Here is a 17,442-nt window from a genome sequence, read left to right on the forward strand (position 1 = left end):
AAACGCGCCGGCGCACTATCACCCGTCTGCTGCTTTCCCTCTCCCTTTTCCTTAAAGCTGTTGCGCTCTGTATCCAAATCCCCTTCAGACGGGTGGAACTAGGTAGGTTTAAGCATAACTCTACTTACAAACAAGGTTGAATAGAAAAAAATTAATCTACCTCTCAAAATGTTCCGTCCGTTTGGTCTATGCGCGCACCGTGTTCAAGATGGACAGCTTCCCACGTACGTCAACGTAGAGCCTGCCTATGTTTTGGTGTGCCCGGTGTATCTCAACTATTATGCAATCGCTTTTACAGGGTTTTGTGTATCCGCCGTATTGCATTACTAATGCTTAGTGTGGCGTAGTGCTGAGACTTGATTTAAGACGTCACCTGCAGATTCATTTGAATCATTTTATTTATATAACCCCGAACATGTTAATGGCGACATCAAGACGCTAGGTTGGTCGGCATAGTGTAATTGAATTCGTGAATGTGCGTTAGTTAGTGTGCCATGTGATAGTTTGGCGATCTCGGCTTTGGTCCTGATGATTAATCGGAGATTTAAACTAGAAAAACAGGTAGGAAAATTGATAAAAGGAGGGATCGCTGTAGGATAGAGAACGTAACTGTAGCTGCGGATATTTACAGGGTAACATTCAGTGGTCAATAGCATCTTTTTCAAAATGTATGCTAAATGGCATTTGAAAATGATGCAAACATATATTTGTTAATTGCAGGACTGAAATTAACTGCCAAGAATTCCTCGAAATCTTTATGATGCGATTTAGTATCTAAAGCTTTTTATAGGAAAAATGGATGACTGAGAAAAATTATTTCTAAGACCTGAATTAAAAAAAAAAGCAGTTGCAAGAGAAACAACATCCACAAGCTCAAAAACTTTTTTTTTTCCAGTTAAGGTATATGTAAACTTCCATTATCTTCTATTAATGTCACCACCAGTGATTTGATGATACCACAATGGTTAGTGTGGCAGTCACACTAAATGTTACTTACACCATATAGTTTGTACTGATGGCTGAGAAAAATGTTTACTCCCCTGTTTTTAAGCAGAATGGAGAGAAAAATATTTATGATATAATAGGACATGATGGTAACCAGTGCTGTGCTGTGATGGTCTGGATTGGCTCCATGCTTCTTTCTTGCTACTAGGAGCCTCTTGAGCCTGAACCATCCATAGTCCTCTGAGGAGATACACACATGCAGTGAGGGGTAGGTGCAAAAGTGACAAGTGCTTTTGTTATATTCAATCAAAAGACAGTGTTCAAAAGTGCAGTGCTCCATCTATAATAAAATAAAAAATCCAAAGTGGTTGTGGAGGTTAAAATCCATCAAACAAATATTCCGTAAATAAATCATGTGGGTCTAGCGAACATGGTGAAAGTGGTGCCATGTTTGTTGACTTTGCTAAAGTTCTGGGGCTACAGATCGTTGGATCCTGGTTCCAGTGCCCAGAGCTGAATCATGGACTTGGTAGTCTAATGCTGGTGTGGTGAAGGACACTGATCACATCCTTGTGTGCAGATGCTGGAGGCTTCTACAGAAGTGCAGAGTCTACAGATGTGCTCAATTTGTAAATTCTGGCCACAGACTTGTTGCCACTCTGAAGATCCAGCTTAGGTCCAGTAGGCTACTACCTACTGGGAGAATGAGGCTGGACCTGGCCAGACTCCAGGATCATGTTTCTAATGAGTCTGCATGCAGTTTGTTATAGGAACTTGCAGACTTACGGTAGGTGTGACTGCTGATTTTAATGTTTTGTGGGAGACCTTCTGTGACAAGACCCTGAAGGTTTCTGAGGGTTGTGTTGGTGTTGTCAGAAGGCGGTGTTTCATCTCACAGGGAACCCTGGATATCATCGAGAGGAATTGCATTACATGGCTTGATGGCAAATCTGGTGTGTACTGGGAACTGAGAAGGACGGCTTCAAGGGTGCTGAGGGCATATAAGGAGGCATTTGTTAGAGGAATCTTTGAGAAAGTGACACACCATCTTTGGTTTATTGACCCACGACCTGCTTATAGAGGGATCGAAGCATTATGCATATCCAAATCTGATTATGTCAGGCCCCGTTTATCAGAGAGTCGCAGTCAGGGTGGATGATGCAACATTCCTTACAGGTGACACTGCAGTTGTGATCCACTGGGCTGGCTACTTAGCTGAGCAGCTGTTTAAAGCGGATCCTCTGGCTAGGATATTGGACATCTCTGGATCCATGGTTCTTGAGGTTTATCCTTCAATTAGCTATGAACCACCCAGTCTCACTGATATTGCACAAGTGGTGAACCACCTGAGGGTAGGGAAGGCTGCAGGGATATGTGGCATCCAGAGTGAACTTCCCCAAGCTGGTGGTAAGACTGTCCTTCTGGCATTGCAATCAATCTTTGCTTCCATTTGGGAGATGGGCATCATCCAAACTAACTAGAAAACGGGACTTGTCATCTCTATCTGTAAAGGGAAGGGTGATTGCCTGGATTGCAGCAACTACAAGGGGATACCACTGCTCTCAGTTCTGGGTAAGGTCCTTGCTAGGGTCATCCTCAATAGGACCTGTGATCACTTGCTCACGTATCAGTGACTGCATCCTAGCGCTGAGGGTTCTCATCGAGCACAAACGCGAATATCGGCATATAGAGTTTCTTTGCAGCCTTTGTCGATTTATATAAAACGTTCGACTCAGTTGATTGGGCTGCCTTTGAGGGATGTCCAGAGACTTCAACAGATCGCCCCAAAGTTGCTGGATATCATAGCCAGCCAGTACAATTATACTGTGAGTGCTGTGCAGAATGAAGGCAGAAGTTCTGTGTTTTCCCAGTTGATTCTGGGGTTTGTCAGGTATGTGTTCTTACTCCTACTCTGTTCAATATTTGCGTGGACTGGGTGTTAGGTAAGGTTGTGGGGTCTAGTGACAGTGGGACATCTGTCAGTGAAGGAAGATTCTCTGATCTTGACTTTGCCGACAATAATGTCATCTTCACAGAGTCAATGGAGACTCTAATTGAGACTTTTGAGAGACTGGGTGATGAGTCTGAGTGTCTAGGCTTACATGTATCCTGGATAAAAACCAAGATCCAGGGCTTTAATGAGCTCTTGGGCACAGCCAATAGCAGTGTGTCTGTCTGCGAAGAGAATGTTGACCACATTTAGAGGTTTACTTACCTCAGCGGTGACATTCATGTCTCTGGTGACTCTTCCCATGAAGTCAGTAGATAAATTGGAAGAGCATGGGGCGTTGTGAGGTCACTGGAAAGGGTTGTGTGGCTTTCCTGATAGCTCTGCAAAAGGACGAAGGTCCAAGTCTTTACAGTCCTGGCTTCCTGTTTTGCTATGTGGGTGAAAGATAATGATGCTTTGACTTGAGATGAAGACTGGATTCCTTCAGTACTGGTGTGTCTTCGGAGAATCCTTGAATACCGCTGGTTTGACTTTGTGTCAAAAGAGCAGTTATTCACAGAGTCCCGAATGAGACACATTATCTGCATTGTTATTGACGAAGCAAAATTACTGGTGCAAAAGACACGCCCAAAGGTCTTCACCTGAACTGAAGGGTCTAGGAGTCAGTGGATAGGCAAACAGAGTAATTAGCTTTATTGCGATACAACAATAATGCAGACTCAACCCAATTCGGCCAAATCAAGTTAAGCCCCAAACAGTTCAAAAATCACATTTTATATAATCATTTCTTATCATTCTGACCTCTCTCGAAGCAGCTCATTCGCCACTTTCCCCTGACTCCTTTTCTGTAGCTAGTCTAATTAAGTTTCATTAGAACCACCAATATTTCTTATTTTTTGTCAATTATCTTTATTTTTCTGCGTCCCTTATTTTTTGGTCGGCTGAGAGCCAACAGGTGTTTTCCCTTCATCCTTGAGCTGTCTTTATCTTGTCATCCTCCCTTCCTGGGTCCTCTAGCTAGGTTATATTGGTAGCTAGAGCTAAGCTTTAATTAAAAAAGAAATATGGCATGTGCCTTTATTTAACCATTTGTTTAGCAGGCCTGACTTGTATTAATATTCACACTAAGATTAATGCTTATATATTTTTCTATATTTATTTATGCTAATACATGAATATACTAATTTTATTTACCATATTATTTACAGCACTGTGGCCATGTGGTGCAATTCCCCGAGGGTCAACTGGCTTGCAAGACCCGAGTGGCTGGACCAGGCCAAGGGACACCCATGTAACACCTGGCTGCAGAAGATAAAGGGTCATTTCTGGAGGGGGGGACTGCATGTCTGCCTGGGGGGTTGCCAAATGGGATTCCAAGCTATTTTGTTATGGGGTGGGTGCGGCAAAGCGCGGCACTACTGCATGCCGCTGAGCCTGACCTGATCTGACCTGTTACTCGGCTTCACCCAGGAAATTTCCTAAGACAGTAGGAATCTGCTATAGTTATGTTGGTTAATTGGGTGTTCCAGAATTACTATGTAATTAAGTAAGTACTTTTTTGTATACCATATTGGTACATTTTGTTTTAAACCAGGGACAAATTTTATTACTATCATTCACTGGAGCAGTTTAGTCTTGAAAATGCTACATTGTATAGCAATTTTGAGAATGGAATTACATGTAAAAAAGCAATGGAACATAAAACTATTTTTAATGGATCTTATCTGTAAAATAGCAATGAATATATTTTGTCTGAGTTATGAGGGGAATAGCATATGTGCAATGAGATTTTCAGTAATGCTCTTGCCTAGATGATGCTTGGCCAGACGTTTACAGCATAAAACACTACAAATTGACAACCTTCTTGATTTTTTTTTTTAGCAGTTCAGTAAGTTACAGTCAAGTCAGTAAATGTTTGTGTATAGTGTATGAGACAAAATATCAACATACTTTGTATGTATCATCACTACCAGTGGAGGAAACCACTGGCAAAGTAAATAAATTTTGTTTACTATTTATTAACACAACAGATAATGTATACATTTCAGTACATAATATAATTGTCTAGTGTATGCAATGTGAAGAATGAATTATGACGCACTGACAATAAATATCACACCCTTACATAAGAGTTTTGATGGTGATATTCCATTGGGTCAAGACCTGGAGGTATGCGGTTCGTGTGTGTAGTGTAGAATATAATAAATCGAACAGGTGCAGTACTAAGTCCTCTTTGGTATAACATGCACTTACCTATGTTATTTAATGGGTTGATCAGCACTGTATACATTGTCCATCCCCTCTCTTTTCTGAGCTGCACCAGCATTGTCGGTCATGGCTTACATGTATTACACTCTTCCTGAATAGCAGCTGGATTCGAGGTGTATAGTGCACATCAAGTGTGTAACAACATCTTACTTAAGCTTTGGTAAACCTATCTTTTTACATTTCAAAGGTCATGCAGCATATCATGCTGTTTCTTTCCCAGTAGTCAAAATACCTTCACTGATTTATTCTTCTGTCCACACTATTGGTGAGTGGCACTGTTGGGCTAACGGTGTTTAACTGGCAACCATACTTGTCTGCATTGAGCAGAGAAAATAAAGACTGGGTACCTTTAAATAATCCACTTTCATTACGATGAACAAATATCAACAAAAAAAAATACACAAGTCATCTAATTTAATTTTTTCTATTCAGTTACCAAATTACAATCAAATCAGTCCAAGCATTTTTGAGATTTTGTGGTATTTATTTTTTCTACCATGGTTTTTACTCCTCAATATTAATATATTGAAATGTCCTTTCTATGTGCATACCTACTGGCCTAGATGCACCTTCCTGGCATATTTCAGCTTTTTAACTAAACTGAAAAGAGTGTTTTTTGTTGATGAGCCAGTGACTGAGTGAATGAGTCTGTCAATTTTGTATTATATATATTGTCACACAGATAATTTGGGAGAGAATGTAAAGGCTTATCCGATTGAAATTCCACCCTCGAGGGATGACGCTGTTGCCTAATGCTTCTCCTCCTTTCTCCTTTACTTATATGATGATAGGCAGTCCCAATGACATCACATCCAGGTCAGAGCCCCTTAGTCCCACCACCATTTTTTACCGCCCATCGTTTTGAAAAGACCTTATTGCATTTTCCAACTGTTTTTGCAACATTTTTCCACTGGTTATACAGGGTTCACCTTCAAGGTGCCCCAGCTGTTTATCTTATCTTGTCTCCTCTTTCTTCAGTGGTGCCATCAATAGGATTTACTGGCAGCATGACGGAGCCAGTGGACCTGATAATGCTGGTGGTGGTCCTGATGGAGGTAGTACAGGTGATAAGAATCCTGGTGGGGAACCAAGGAACCCAGAGAGCTGAGTCAGAAAACTGTCTTACCACATGAATGCCATTCTGTGAAAAGACATCATTGGTATTGCTGCCCCTTCAACACAAAAAGATAAAATCAAAATATACCTGCTCATCTTCAAACAAACAGCACTTAGTCATCACTGGAAACACAAAGACTGGGAACACATACTTGCCACTTTCCTGACATGTGAGGCTCAGTAGGCTTACTATGACCTTGATAAGCAAGTTGCCGAGGACGATAGGCTGAAGATCCTGGCATGCTACGGCGTGACTGTGGACCTGCAGGCCAAACAATGCTGCAGCTGTTGGTTCAGTCAGGAGCCTCCAATGTGCTTGTAAACAAGCTATGGGGTAACCTCGATCGCAGGCTGAAACCAGAGAATAATACACCTGAGCAAATAGTGTTATGGTTAGTTGCAATGATCTAATCAATTCACTCCCTCAGTCCCTCACCTTTTATTTTGGACACTTTCAGGGACGTTAACAGTTTACTCCAGACTTGCTCCAGAATGCTACACAAAGTGGTCTGTGAGCATGGAAGAAACTGGGATTAGTTACTTCCCCTTGTACTTTTTGCCTATTGGGAAGTTGAACAAGACTTGATGGGGTTTTTGCCCTTTGAATTATTATAGGGAAGACAACCTCACAGGTTGTTGGACATCCTAAAAAAAGGTTGGGAGGGTGAGAGACTCCTTTCAAATAATATCCTTGAAATTATTGCACAGTTACACAATAGATTCACAAAGATCCAACCTATTTTAAAAATAAATCGTGTAATAAACAAATCAGTACAGGCACACCTTTATAACTGTGGCTCAACCCTCCATGAGTTCATCCCAGGGATTAAGCCAGGGTCCTTGCTCCTACCACTCATTCTAAATTATTATCCCATTGGCAAGGACCATATGAGATAAAAAAGAGGACAGGATTGGTAGACTATTTGGAGAAACAGCCTAAATCGTAATCTTGTAGCAAGTTTGTTTATCATAACAACTTGCTGAAACCTGTGTCATGAAAAGGAACTAGATCCTTACTCCCAACAGTAAAACTCCCCTGTTATCCATAGGGACTCCTTAAACTTTGGGGCTAATTTGATGTGCCAGCAATGACTGGAGCTCAAAACACCCATCCAATCCATCCCAAAAATAGTGGATGAGAAGCATGGCCAGACCCCTCTGCTTGTGCATGACATTGTTACCAACCCAGGAATGGTTGTCAGGGAATGCCTATCCTGACTCCCAGAGGCAAGAAGAGCGGACGTGAAGCTTGAGAGCAGATGAATGTTAGACTTAGGTGTTATTGAGGAATGTTATAGTCCCTGATCTAGTCCTATCGTTCTGTTCTGTGATTTTTGTCACCTTAAATAGGTTATCCAATTTGATGTTTAACAAGTGCTGTGAGTTGATGAGCTCCTTGAATGGCTCAGGAAAGTACGATTTTTGACTACACTTGACATGACAAAAGGGTACTGGCAGATTCCTTTAAGAGAGTCTACAGAGGGCTCATCCTCCAGACTGACTCTTCGGACACAGGTCTTGGTGCCATGTTGAGCCAAAGCATTGATGGTGCTGAACTCCTGATAATGAGCGGTGTAGCAGGAAGCTTTTGCCAATTAAATGGGCCATTCAACAACTGAGGTACTACATCCTCGGCCATGAGTTCACTCTTATGGCAGACCTCACACCTTTACACTGGATGGCTTCGCCCAAAGAGTGAAATTCACAAGTCATGAGATGGTTTTTGTACCTCCAGCCATATGAATATTGGGTCCAACATCGCCAAGGTTACCTCCATTCCAGTACAGATGTTGTCTCTCGGGTATATGACCTCTTGGTTCGGTCCACCCGACTTAATGGTTCTGGGCTATTGTCATACAAGTGCACTTCGGTGACAAGTTAAAGGCTTATCTAATTGTAATTCTACCCCAAGTTGCAGGTTGGTGCTGCCTAATGCTTGTCCTCCTTTCTCCACTACAGATCAAACAACAGACAGTCCCAATGATGTCACTTCCAGGTCCACCCCTTCTGGTCTGACTTCTTAAGGCGCTCCACCACCATTTTGTACCAGTTATGATTTTGACAACTGTCTGAAAAGACCTTTTTGCATTTTCCCACTCTTTTTTCAACTTTTTTCCTCCAATTATACAGTGCGTGCTTTGCCTTCAAAGAGCCCGAGTTCTTTATCTCGTCATGTCTCCTGTTTTACTATATATAGATGGATTTGCCACAAAAATTTTACCTGAGTTGAAATCAAGTCCACATATACTCTTCATGGTTTTCAGTCATTACACATGCAGTGTTGTTTAGCAGAATTTCAAACTCTGCGATGTAGACATATAACACAGACCATTAGTTGAAAAAAGGAATGAAGACATCATAGCTTGACAAAATAAGTGTTTTTAGTATATTTTGAAGTTGACGCCTGTATCTGTTCTTGTATTACTTCTTGAAGAAGGATACATCCACTGCCTAAATATGAATGTTAAAATCTAAGGAACTTAAAGTATAAACTGTGGGAGTTTCAAAGTGGGTGACTCACAACATGTAACTAAATGGGGGCAGTCTTTATGGCAGGATAGAGATGTGAAACAATCAGCCTGCAGTTGGTTCACTTTGTTTGTTTCATTTCCCTGCTCGTTCTGCACTTCACTGAGCTTCCTTTGTTAATTGATACTATGTTTAAGGAGGTTTAACACTTTCATTTTGTTTAGGATTTTTTTTTATTAGTTTTCTGTCTGTAGACAGGGCCTTGTTGTGAAATGTCAACTCCAATCTATCCTATCTTGCGCTTCTCTTTTCATACTCATCATACCATCAAATCTTTTCTTTCCAGTCTTGATAACTTTATATCTTCTTTTTTCTAATTTTCTTCTAGTGTTCTCCACTGTGGTATTGAAAGAGGCCAACATGTAGTCCATTTTTTAAATTTGGTTATCTCCAGATTTGATTTAGTTTTATCATTTGTGCACCACATTTTATTCCTATATCCATATTCTCTTGTTTTTATTTTTATTTGCATGATGACACAAGACAACTTTGACTAACCCCTCTTGCATTAATCAAAAGACCTGTTGTTTCTTCATCAAGTCTCATCTTTGCTGTCTGACACATATCCAGTGCTTATATCAGTCTTCAGTCCTGCACACTTTAAACATTTATTGATTTGAGTCAATTTACAATGTGTAATGATCAACAACACAGAAAAGATATCTTGCCCACATTCAGTGCTTTGCTCAATAATGATTTTCAGCATTGCTATTGCATTTTTTGTTTCTGTATCTCTTTTGAATCTCAGTTAATCTCTGCTCATGTATTTTTCTCTGTTCTTTTGTTTATTATTTTCAATAGCAATTTCGAGGCATGATATATGAAGTTTATGGTACAAAGGTCGTTACACTTGATCACGTTTGTCCATTTTTTTCCAAAGATCTTATGGTGCTTTCCAAAAAGTCATCAGACCTCACTCCATTTTCACATATTGTCACCTTCTGAATTTTCTTTTTTTGTTTTTCCTGTCCTCCTTGCCATCGGACCTTACTTTATTCTTTGTTACTTAGTATTGTATAATCTTATTTTTATATTTTTCTTTTTTCTTTCATCATCTTGAAAAGCACTTTGACCTACATAATTTGTATGAAAATGTGTTATATAAATAAATGTTGTTGTTGTTGTTTACAAAGAATCACTAACTCATTCTCTCCTTCTATCCTTATTATTTTCAACTTTTCAATCTGGAATTACACCCATTCCTTTTTCCTTCCCTTCATTCAGTTTTTTTCAGCTAGTCTTGTTGCAACAAGTCTAGTCCCAGCTGGTTGATATTAAGCTCTTTTTTATTTTTCCATAACGATTTCTTGAGTTTTTCAACCTTTCCACTAAAATCTTTGAAATATTCTCGCTGTTGAATTTTATTATTTTCAATCTCCATTCATAATACCCCTTTGTGATTTTGTATTTGTAGTCTTTGTTTCCCTTGTCTTCTCATATCAGTTAGTTCTATGACTTTTTGATACAAAGCATCAGTTCTTATGTCTCTATTTCATTACACCTGTTCTTTATGCCTGTCTTCCAAACACCTTTTATCGCTTCATCCGTCTCCCCAGTTCATTGTTCAGTCTTATGTGTTGTCTTTGTCCTTGTTCTGTCCGTGGATTGTTCTACTTTCTACAGTCATCAATTTTCCCTAACATTCACTCTGTGACTGAAGGTTTCTTCACTGTCTCTTCTCCTCCCATCCAATATTTTCTTGTGCATTTTGTAGGACTGCTTGCTTCAGATTTAACGTTCCCTATTCTCATTCTCTACATTCCTGTTTTTTCTTAATAGCCTTTCAGTAAATGTTCATTACATTTTTTCCATATTTCACTGTATCTGTTATCCACTGAATCTACTTCTAATTTACATTCTTTAACATTAGGCTGTGGGTTGTGTTATGGATAGTAGGAGACATTCTTCACATTGTTTCTATACCGTTATCAGACCATAATTTAATCAATTTGAAATCTTCTCACACCACCTGGAGCCTTCCATCTAAAAAGTCTCATTTTTTCTTGATGAAAGTATGTGTTTATCAGACAGAGTTGAATTGTCTAACAAACCACCCTTTCTCATTTTGTTTTACTAAGGTTATATTTCACTACTAGGCTATCTTCTTTTGTACCACTCATTACATTTACAGTCTTTTCCTTGTTCATTAATAGATTCTGCTTATTTTGCCTTGTGGTCTGTTGTTGCCATACAGGCTACTTCTACCACCATGTCTATGGTGTGCATGTAAGATCCTAAGCCTGAAAAACCTAAGCACTTTACTAAAATATCAAATGCCAAGTAACTGAGCTTCTCAGAAATCACTGTTTTTGGAATAATGTGATGGTTATTAACCACTTTCTATACCCCACTCCAAATGATGACCATCAAGGAGAAAGTTCACCACAGCATCAGTGAGGCAACAATTCCTTCAGGAAACTGCATCATTGATTATTCAAGAATCATGAACTAGGGGTGGGGATCGATCTGTTCTTAATTCAATTTTTCTTTTTGTAAAAACTTGATTGCTTTGTATGGATTGTAATAAAATTAATAAAAAAAAAAAAGAATCATGAACTTAATAAAGAAACCGACCTGATGGTCTGTAGGACCATTTACATCACTACTGTCCCTGGGTTTCTCTTGAAAACCCTCAATAAATTCTATCAGCAATGCCTCTAGAGGATTCTCTGTACCAATTAGGACACATCAAATTCCAGCATCCCCACAGAGACAGAGACAAAGACGATCAGTATCAACCCCATGATCCTTCAGAATCAACACCACTGGATTAATCTCTCTGATAAGTCTTGTACTACCAGCTCAGTGGATTTTAGAGAAATTGGACTAGTAACAGTAAGTGAATGAAAGACAGCCTCAAGGCATACCTTGCAAAAAGCCAGATCAACACTGAAGGCTAGGAGACCTTAGTCATTGCTGTGGCCATGCCAGATGTATCAAGTAGCAGTTCGGTTTAAGATTGAAGTAGTGGTAAAAAGGATGGTGATGGCACAAAAGGAATGAGAAACTACTCACAAACGAAACCTTCTAGACACACCATCTCACGATCTAGCTCTGGAATAGATCTAAGTCCACAATCAATTCTTTTAAGTAACCACTGATGATGATGAGAGCAGTTTACATGTACAGTAAAACCTTGATTATCTGTCAGGGGTTAGGACCGAGGCCGTGATGAATAGAAAAAAAGATGCATAACAGAACAGCTACTTTAAAAACGATATGCAGTAGATTAGTTTAGCTAATATTCATATTTATTTACAAAACAAAACTATATTAACAAAATATAATAAAGTTTTAACAAAATTAATTAATTCATATACTATTATAATGACCAGCATAATAAGCAAATACCTCCTAGAGATTTCTGTGTTTTACTTGGAGTCTGTGTACTGTAACAAATGGTACCCTGTCTTAAAAGCCATTATCTGGGTTACAGAACACACCTCCAAAACAATAAAAGAAAACTTTCCCTACCAATCAATTTATCTTCAGCCACTCTCATTTTTTTTTCCCATATTGCGAACACTATTGGTTTTTGTCTCCTGGCTCCCTACTCAAAACTTCCTTCTGCTGCACCTTCCTTTTCCTACTAACTTCTACTGTCACTCATCTCCTAAGAGGTGTGTCCACCCCTTACAGAACAGAAGCCCTTCACCCAGTCCAATCATTTACAGCATTCATTCCACCCTTTTTGCTTCCATACAACACATTACAACCTGCCTGCATGTCACAATATATTAACAAAAAAATTTAAAAATAAAATTACAATACAGAAGAACATTAACATTAATACAGACTAACATTACCAGCAGTGGTTTCCATTTTCAACGCTATTTTCAATTTTGTTGGCATTACATGTTATATCGTTCACTGCTCTTCCTACTCTAAACTGAAGCAATACTTGAAACACTTGAAAACACAATATTTAATAATTTCAATTTCTGTGACAAATTCAACACCACACACATACATTTATCGGCCGTAAGAATCGTGACAAGGACGAGACATCAGACATTTAAAAAAGTTTGGGGCAGCCATCCGTATATTATATCCCGGCTGCAAAAGTTTAAAATAAGGCTTAACAGAGATATTTACACAACTGAGTCCGAAATAGAATTGATGAGGTGGAGGTAAGATGGCGGCTTTAAAGGCCCAGAGAGGAAGTGACATCAAAAGGCCGGAGCCTGAAGTGACATCATCAGTAGGGCCCACGATTTACTGCGGCCCGCAGAATTTAATGCCACGCCGTGGAATTTATGGTTTTGCAGTGGTAAAACACCACGCCGCAGAATTAACCTAACTGCCGCGGAAAATACCAAATCTGAATAAAAACTCACCATTTGAGGCATATTGATATTAGTATGATTAGTTTTGATTATTTCTTTAAGTTCTTTCTTTAGCCTATTGCATTATCTCATTAATATCTCGTTCATTGCTACTGAAATCAAACACAGTGGCGCTACAGTCCAGTTAAAGAAGCTGCCGGCGTTGCTGCAAAGTACTGATAAACTTAACGAGCTGAGAGCTGAACTTGAATTTGTATCTGTTCACTGCCAGCCAATTATGAACATTCTGACCTTTTTGAGGCACAGTCATTCATGGCTGTTGATGTGTATAACAAAGTGTCTGACTTACTGTCTTGCCGGAAATCATTCGGATTTCCAAATGCAACCAGCAGCTGTGAAGATGCAAAGCACAATGCTGCTGCTAAACTTGAAGAATATTTTGTGGGAACCAAACAGCCGGCAATAAACCTATTCAGATCTGTGAGAATATTTGATCCACGACAGCTACCAGTCTTATTGAAGAATTTTGCTGATGATGCACAATCAGTGCCAACAATGATGGCTGCAGCAGATGAATGGCAAGCTAATCTGGACATAGCATTTCGTGAAGTAATTCTAGCTGATATCACTGCTTTTTGGCATGCCTTAGAGGACAGACTGCCTCACTTAGCAGCTCTTGCTAAAGTTTACATTGCGTTGCCGATCTCTTCTGTTGATGTGGAACGTTCATTCTCAAAATATTGGATCGGTGTTGTCACCACTGTGATATTTTCTGTCACAAGAAAACCTACGAGCTTACAGTGCCGTTTTCTTCAACAATAAATAAACAATAACTTTAGAAACATTATTCGATAGTTTGTTGAGAATAATATTATGCCTACATACAGTATGTTTCAGCATCGTTTGCCTAAAGCAAATCTGTGGATTAAAATGTGCGGATGTGAACGCTTTGATATACCTATTTGATTAGTATTACTAATTATGATTGATTATTATTAAGGATTAAGAATAAGAAAAATTGCATTTATTTTGCTTGGGTTACGAATTAGTCTTATGGAGTTATGGTACTGCATTTGCCGTGGCGAATTTAAACAAACATGCAGCGGAATTTACCATTTCTTGCCGTGGTAAATCGTGGGCCCTAGTCATCAAAGTCAGACCCGGAAGTGACGCCATCAAGAGGGCTGGAAGTGATGTCATCAATGACACCGGAACCTGGTGGGATTTTCTGGGAGCGGTCTGCAAGGAACTGAGAAAGTCAGTCAGCACACTCTGCTGACCCTGGTCTGATATGGTATTACCAATATTTAAGCCCTTTAGCTGCTTCCTACTCACACACGTGTGACACAATGTATAGTAGATTCATTATAATAAAAGAGAAAATTTACAAAACGTTATTAAAACTGAAAGTACGTAACTGACAGTGTTGTTTTGGGGAAGAACACTACGCGCTAGAACGAGAGAAAGTTCAGTATTCAAAGCTTACAGCATACTTCACGGCAGTAGTAGGACAATAATACGTAGACACTGGTGTGCCCAATGGTTTTTTTTTTTGGTCCTGATGGTTAATGGAGATTGACGGTTAATCAAGTGATGGATAATTGAGTTTTTACTGTATTTTGTACAGCTAGAGCCTAGGTAGGTTAAGTGACTTGTTCATTGTCACACACCGTGAGATGGAGGTGGAGGAACCTTAGAAATTCTGCCACATAGTAGGAGAGAACACAGCAGACTAATTTGAGCTAAGGCAGGGGCATTTTAATATGGAACACGTTTGCTGCTTCTCCCTTTGTTTATATGTTTTTTATTCTTCCACAGACCAAAGACTAGATGTCAGACCAGTTGGCATATGTAAATTGTCTTGATGTGTTTGTACAGTTGTCTTTTTCTGTGTCCTGGAATTTTACTAAGAGTTGTTTTCTGCCTTGTTTCTTTTGACATAGGAATGCTGCCATGTCACATCGGTTCAAATAAAGAACTATTTGGACAAACTTTGTGCCAGTTCATTTCACCCAGCTCCCTAAAAGATATCAGAAAGTCCTAGATTGGAGATGCTGGGTGCTATAATTTAGGCAGGACTCTACAGTTGTGCTTGAAAGTTTGTGAACTCTTTAGAATTTTCTATATTTCTGCATAAATATGACCTAAAACAACATCAGATTTTCACTCAAGTCCTAAAAGTAGATAAAGAGAAACCAGTTAAACAAATGAGACAAAAATATTATACTTGGTCATTTATTTACTAAAAAAAATGATCGAATATTACATATTTGTAAGTGGCAAAAGTATGTGAACCTCTAGGATTAGCAGTTAGTTTGAAGGTGAAATTCGAGTCAGATGTTTTCAATCAATGGGATGACAATCAGGTGTGAGTGGGCACCCTGTGTTATTTAAAGAACAGGGATCTATCAAAGTCTGCTCTTCACAACACGTTTGTGGAAGTGTATCACGGCACGAACAAAGGAGATTTCTGAGGACCTCAGAAAAAGTGTTGTTGATGCTCATCAGACTGGAAAAGGTTTCAAAACCATCTCTAAAGAGTTTGGACTCCACCAATCCATAGTCAGACAGATTGTGTACAAATGGAGGAAATTTAAGACCATTGTTACCCTCCCCAGGAGTGGTCGACCAACAAAGATCACTCCAAGAGCAAGGCGTGTAATAGTCGGTGAGGTCACAAAGGACCCCAGGGCAACGTCTAAGCAACTGAAGGCCTTTCTCACATTGGCTAATGTTCGTGTTCATGAGTCCACCATCAGGAGAACATTGAACAACAATGGTGTGCATCATGGCAGGGTTGCAAGGAGAAAGCCACTGCTCTCCAAAAAAACATTGCTGCTCATCTACAGTTTACTAAAGATCATGTGGACAAACCAGAAGGCTATTGGAAGAATGGTTTGTGGACGGATGAGACCAAAATAGAACTTTTTGGATTAAATGAAAAGCATTATGTTTGGAGAAAGGAAAACACTGCATTCCAGCATAAGAACCTTATCCCATCTGTGAAACATGGTGGTGGTATTATTTTCCTTAATAAATAAATGACCAAGTATAATATTTTTGTCTCATTTGTTTAACTGGTTTCTCTTTATCTACTTGTTGGACATGAGTGAAAATTTGATGATGTTTTAGGTCATATTTATGCAGAAATATACAAAATTCTAAATCGTTCACAGACTTTCAAGCAAAACTGTATCTTTTTGTTTTTTCTCATTCTTTAGTGCTTTATTCCTTTAATTTCTTTTCTGTTTTCTGGTTTTCAGAAACTAGTTTGGCTTTTGCTGCATACTGCAGTAAAGGACAAAGGAGTGGGAAATCTGTGCTTTTCTAAATTTTATTTTTTTGTTGCTTCAATCTGCTATAAATATGTAAATGTATATTAATGTATGAAAATGCAGAAAGACAGCATATATCCATGTATTCAAAGAGTGAAGAGCTGCAGACTAAACCAGCAGCACAAAGTAGGAATCAACCCAGTATGGAGCTTCTCTCTATGGCAGAGCACACTCAAAATATACACCTACACTCACATGGGGTCAATTCAGACGTGCCAATTAGTCTAATATGCATGTGTTTAGACTTTAGGATGAAAACTGGAGTACCCACAGATCTCCCTAGTAGATATAATGATAATGCAATATGCTGAATACACTATATTAAAATCTACTGACCAAAAGGTAACTTTACTAAAAATGTACAACTTTTTATACCAAAAAAAATCTATCTATATATATAATTCACTAAGGCAAGACAACCATGAAAAGCACGCCAGAAGGGGAGTGGATTCACTAAGCCGCCGACAAGTGAGACACCTATGGCGCACACAGGAAGGTGCCACGCCCACCAACTCCAAGACCATTGGATACGACGACAACTCGCAGGGCCACGCCCACCAACTCGGACGCAACACAACAGAAAAAATGGCGTCATTTATGTTCGTCTGTCGTAGAGGCCACATGCAGTGCAGGTCAGGTTAATGTCATGTACCTCCGAGCTACGTTGACTTTTCATAGGGGCATGTTTCTCGCGGAGGTGAATGCAGCGTGTGAAACGGTTTGTGAGGGGTATCCCATGGGATCCTTAAAACAATCCTTTAAAACTGAGGTTAAAGCACAATGAAGGAATCAGTCTTTAAAAACCAATAAGCCCTGTGCCTCTGTTTCATTACCGTCTCACCTGCTTCACCAATGCAGGCCCTGCAACAGTCGAGGCGCTCTGTCAGCAGCTGACCTTCTCTGTGCCTGACCGGTTCACAAAGAGACAGACAGAGGCACACACAGGCAGCTGGTGGGCGGCTCTCTGTGAGTTTCTCTTGCGAGCGGACACATAACCAGGCGGTGTGTATGC

General features: G+C 39.6%; 1 protein-coding gene and 1 long non-coding RNA gene across 2 annotated transcripts in view; one reads left to right on the plus strand and one right to left on the minus strand.

Moving 5' to 3' along the window:
• Positions 1–364, minus strand: part of sec24c (SEC24 homolog C, COPII coat complex component) — a 91,423-nt gene extending 91,059 nt beyond the window's left edge. The window contains exon 1 of the mRNA XM_039768257.1: positions 161–364. The gene's annotated coding sequence lies outside the window, so the exon portion shown is untranslated. The remainder of the gene's footprint in view (positions 1–160) is intronic.
• LOC120538792 lies at positions 22–4,410 on the plus strand. Its single transcript, XR_005635513.1, has 2 exons — positions 22–102; positions 4,105–4,410. It is a non-coding gene; the product is annotated as an uncharacterized LOC120538792 (long non-coding RNA).
• Positions 4,411–17,442: the final 13,032 nt, after the last annotated feature.

The sequence above is a fragment of the Polypterus senegalus genome, chromosome 1 (assembly GCF_016835505.1).
Source record: "Polypterus senegalus isolate Bchr_013 chromosome 1, ASM1683550v1, whole genome shotgun sequence".
NCBI lineage: Eukaryota > Metazoa > Chordata > Cladistia > Polypteriformes > Polypteridae > Polypterus > Polypterus senegalus.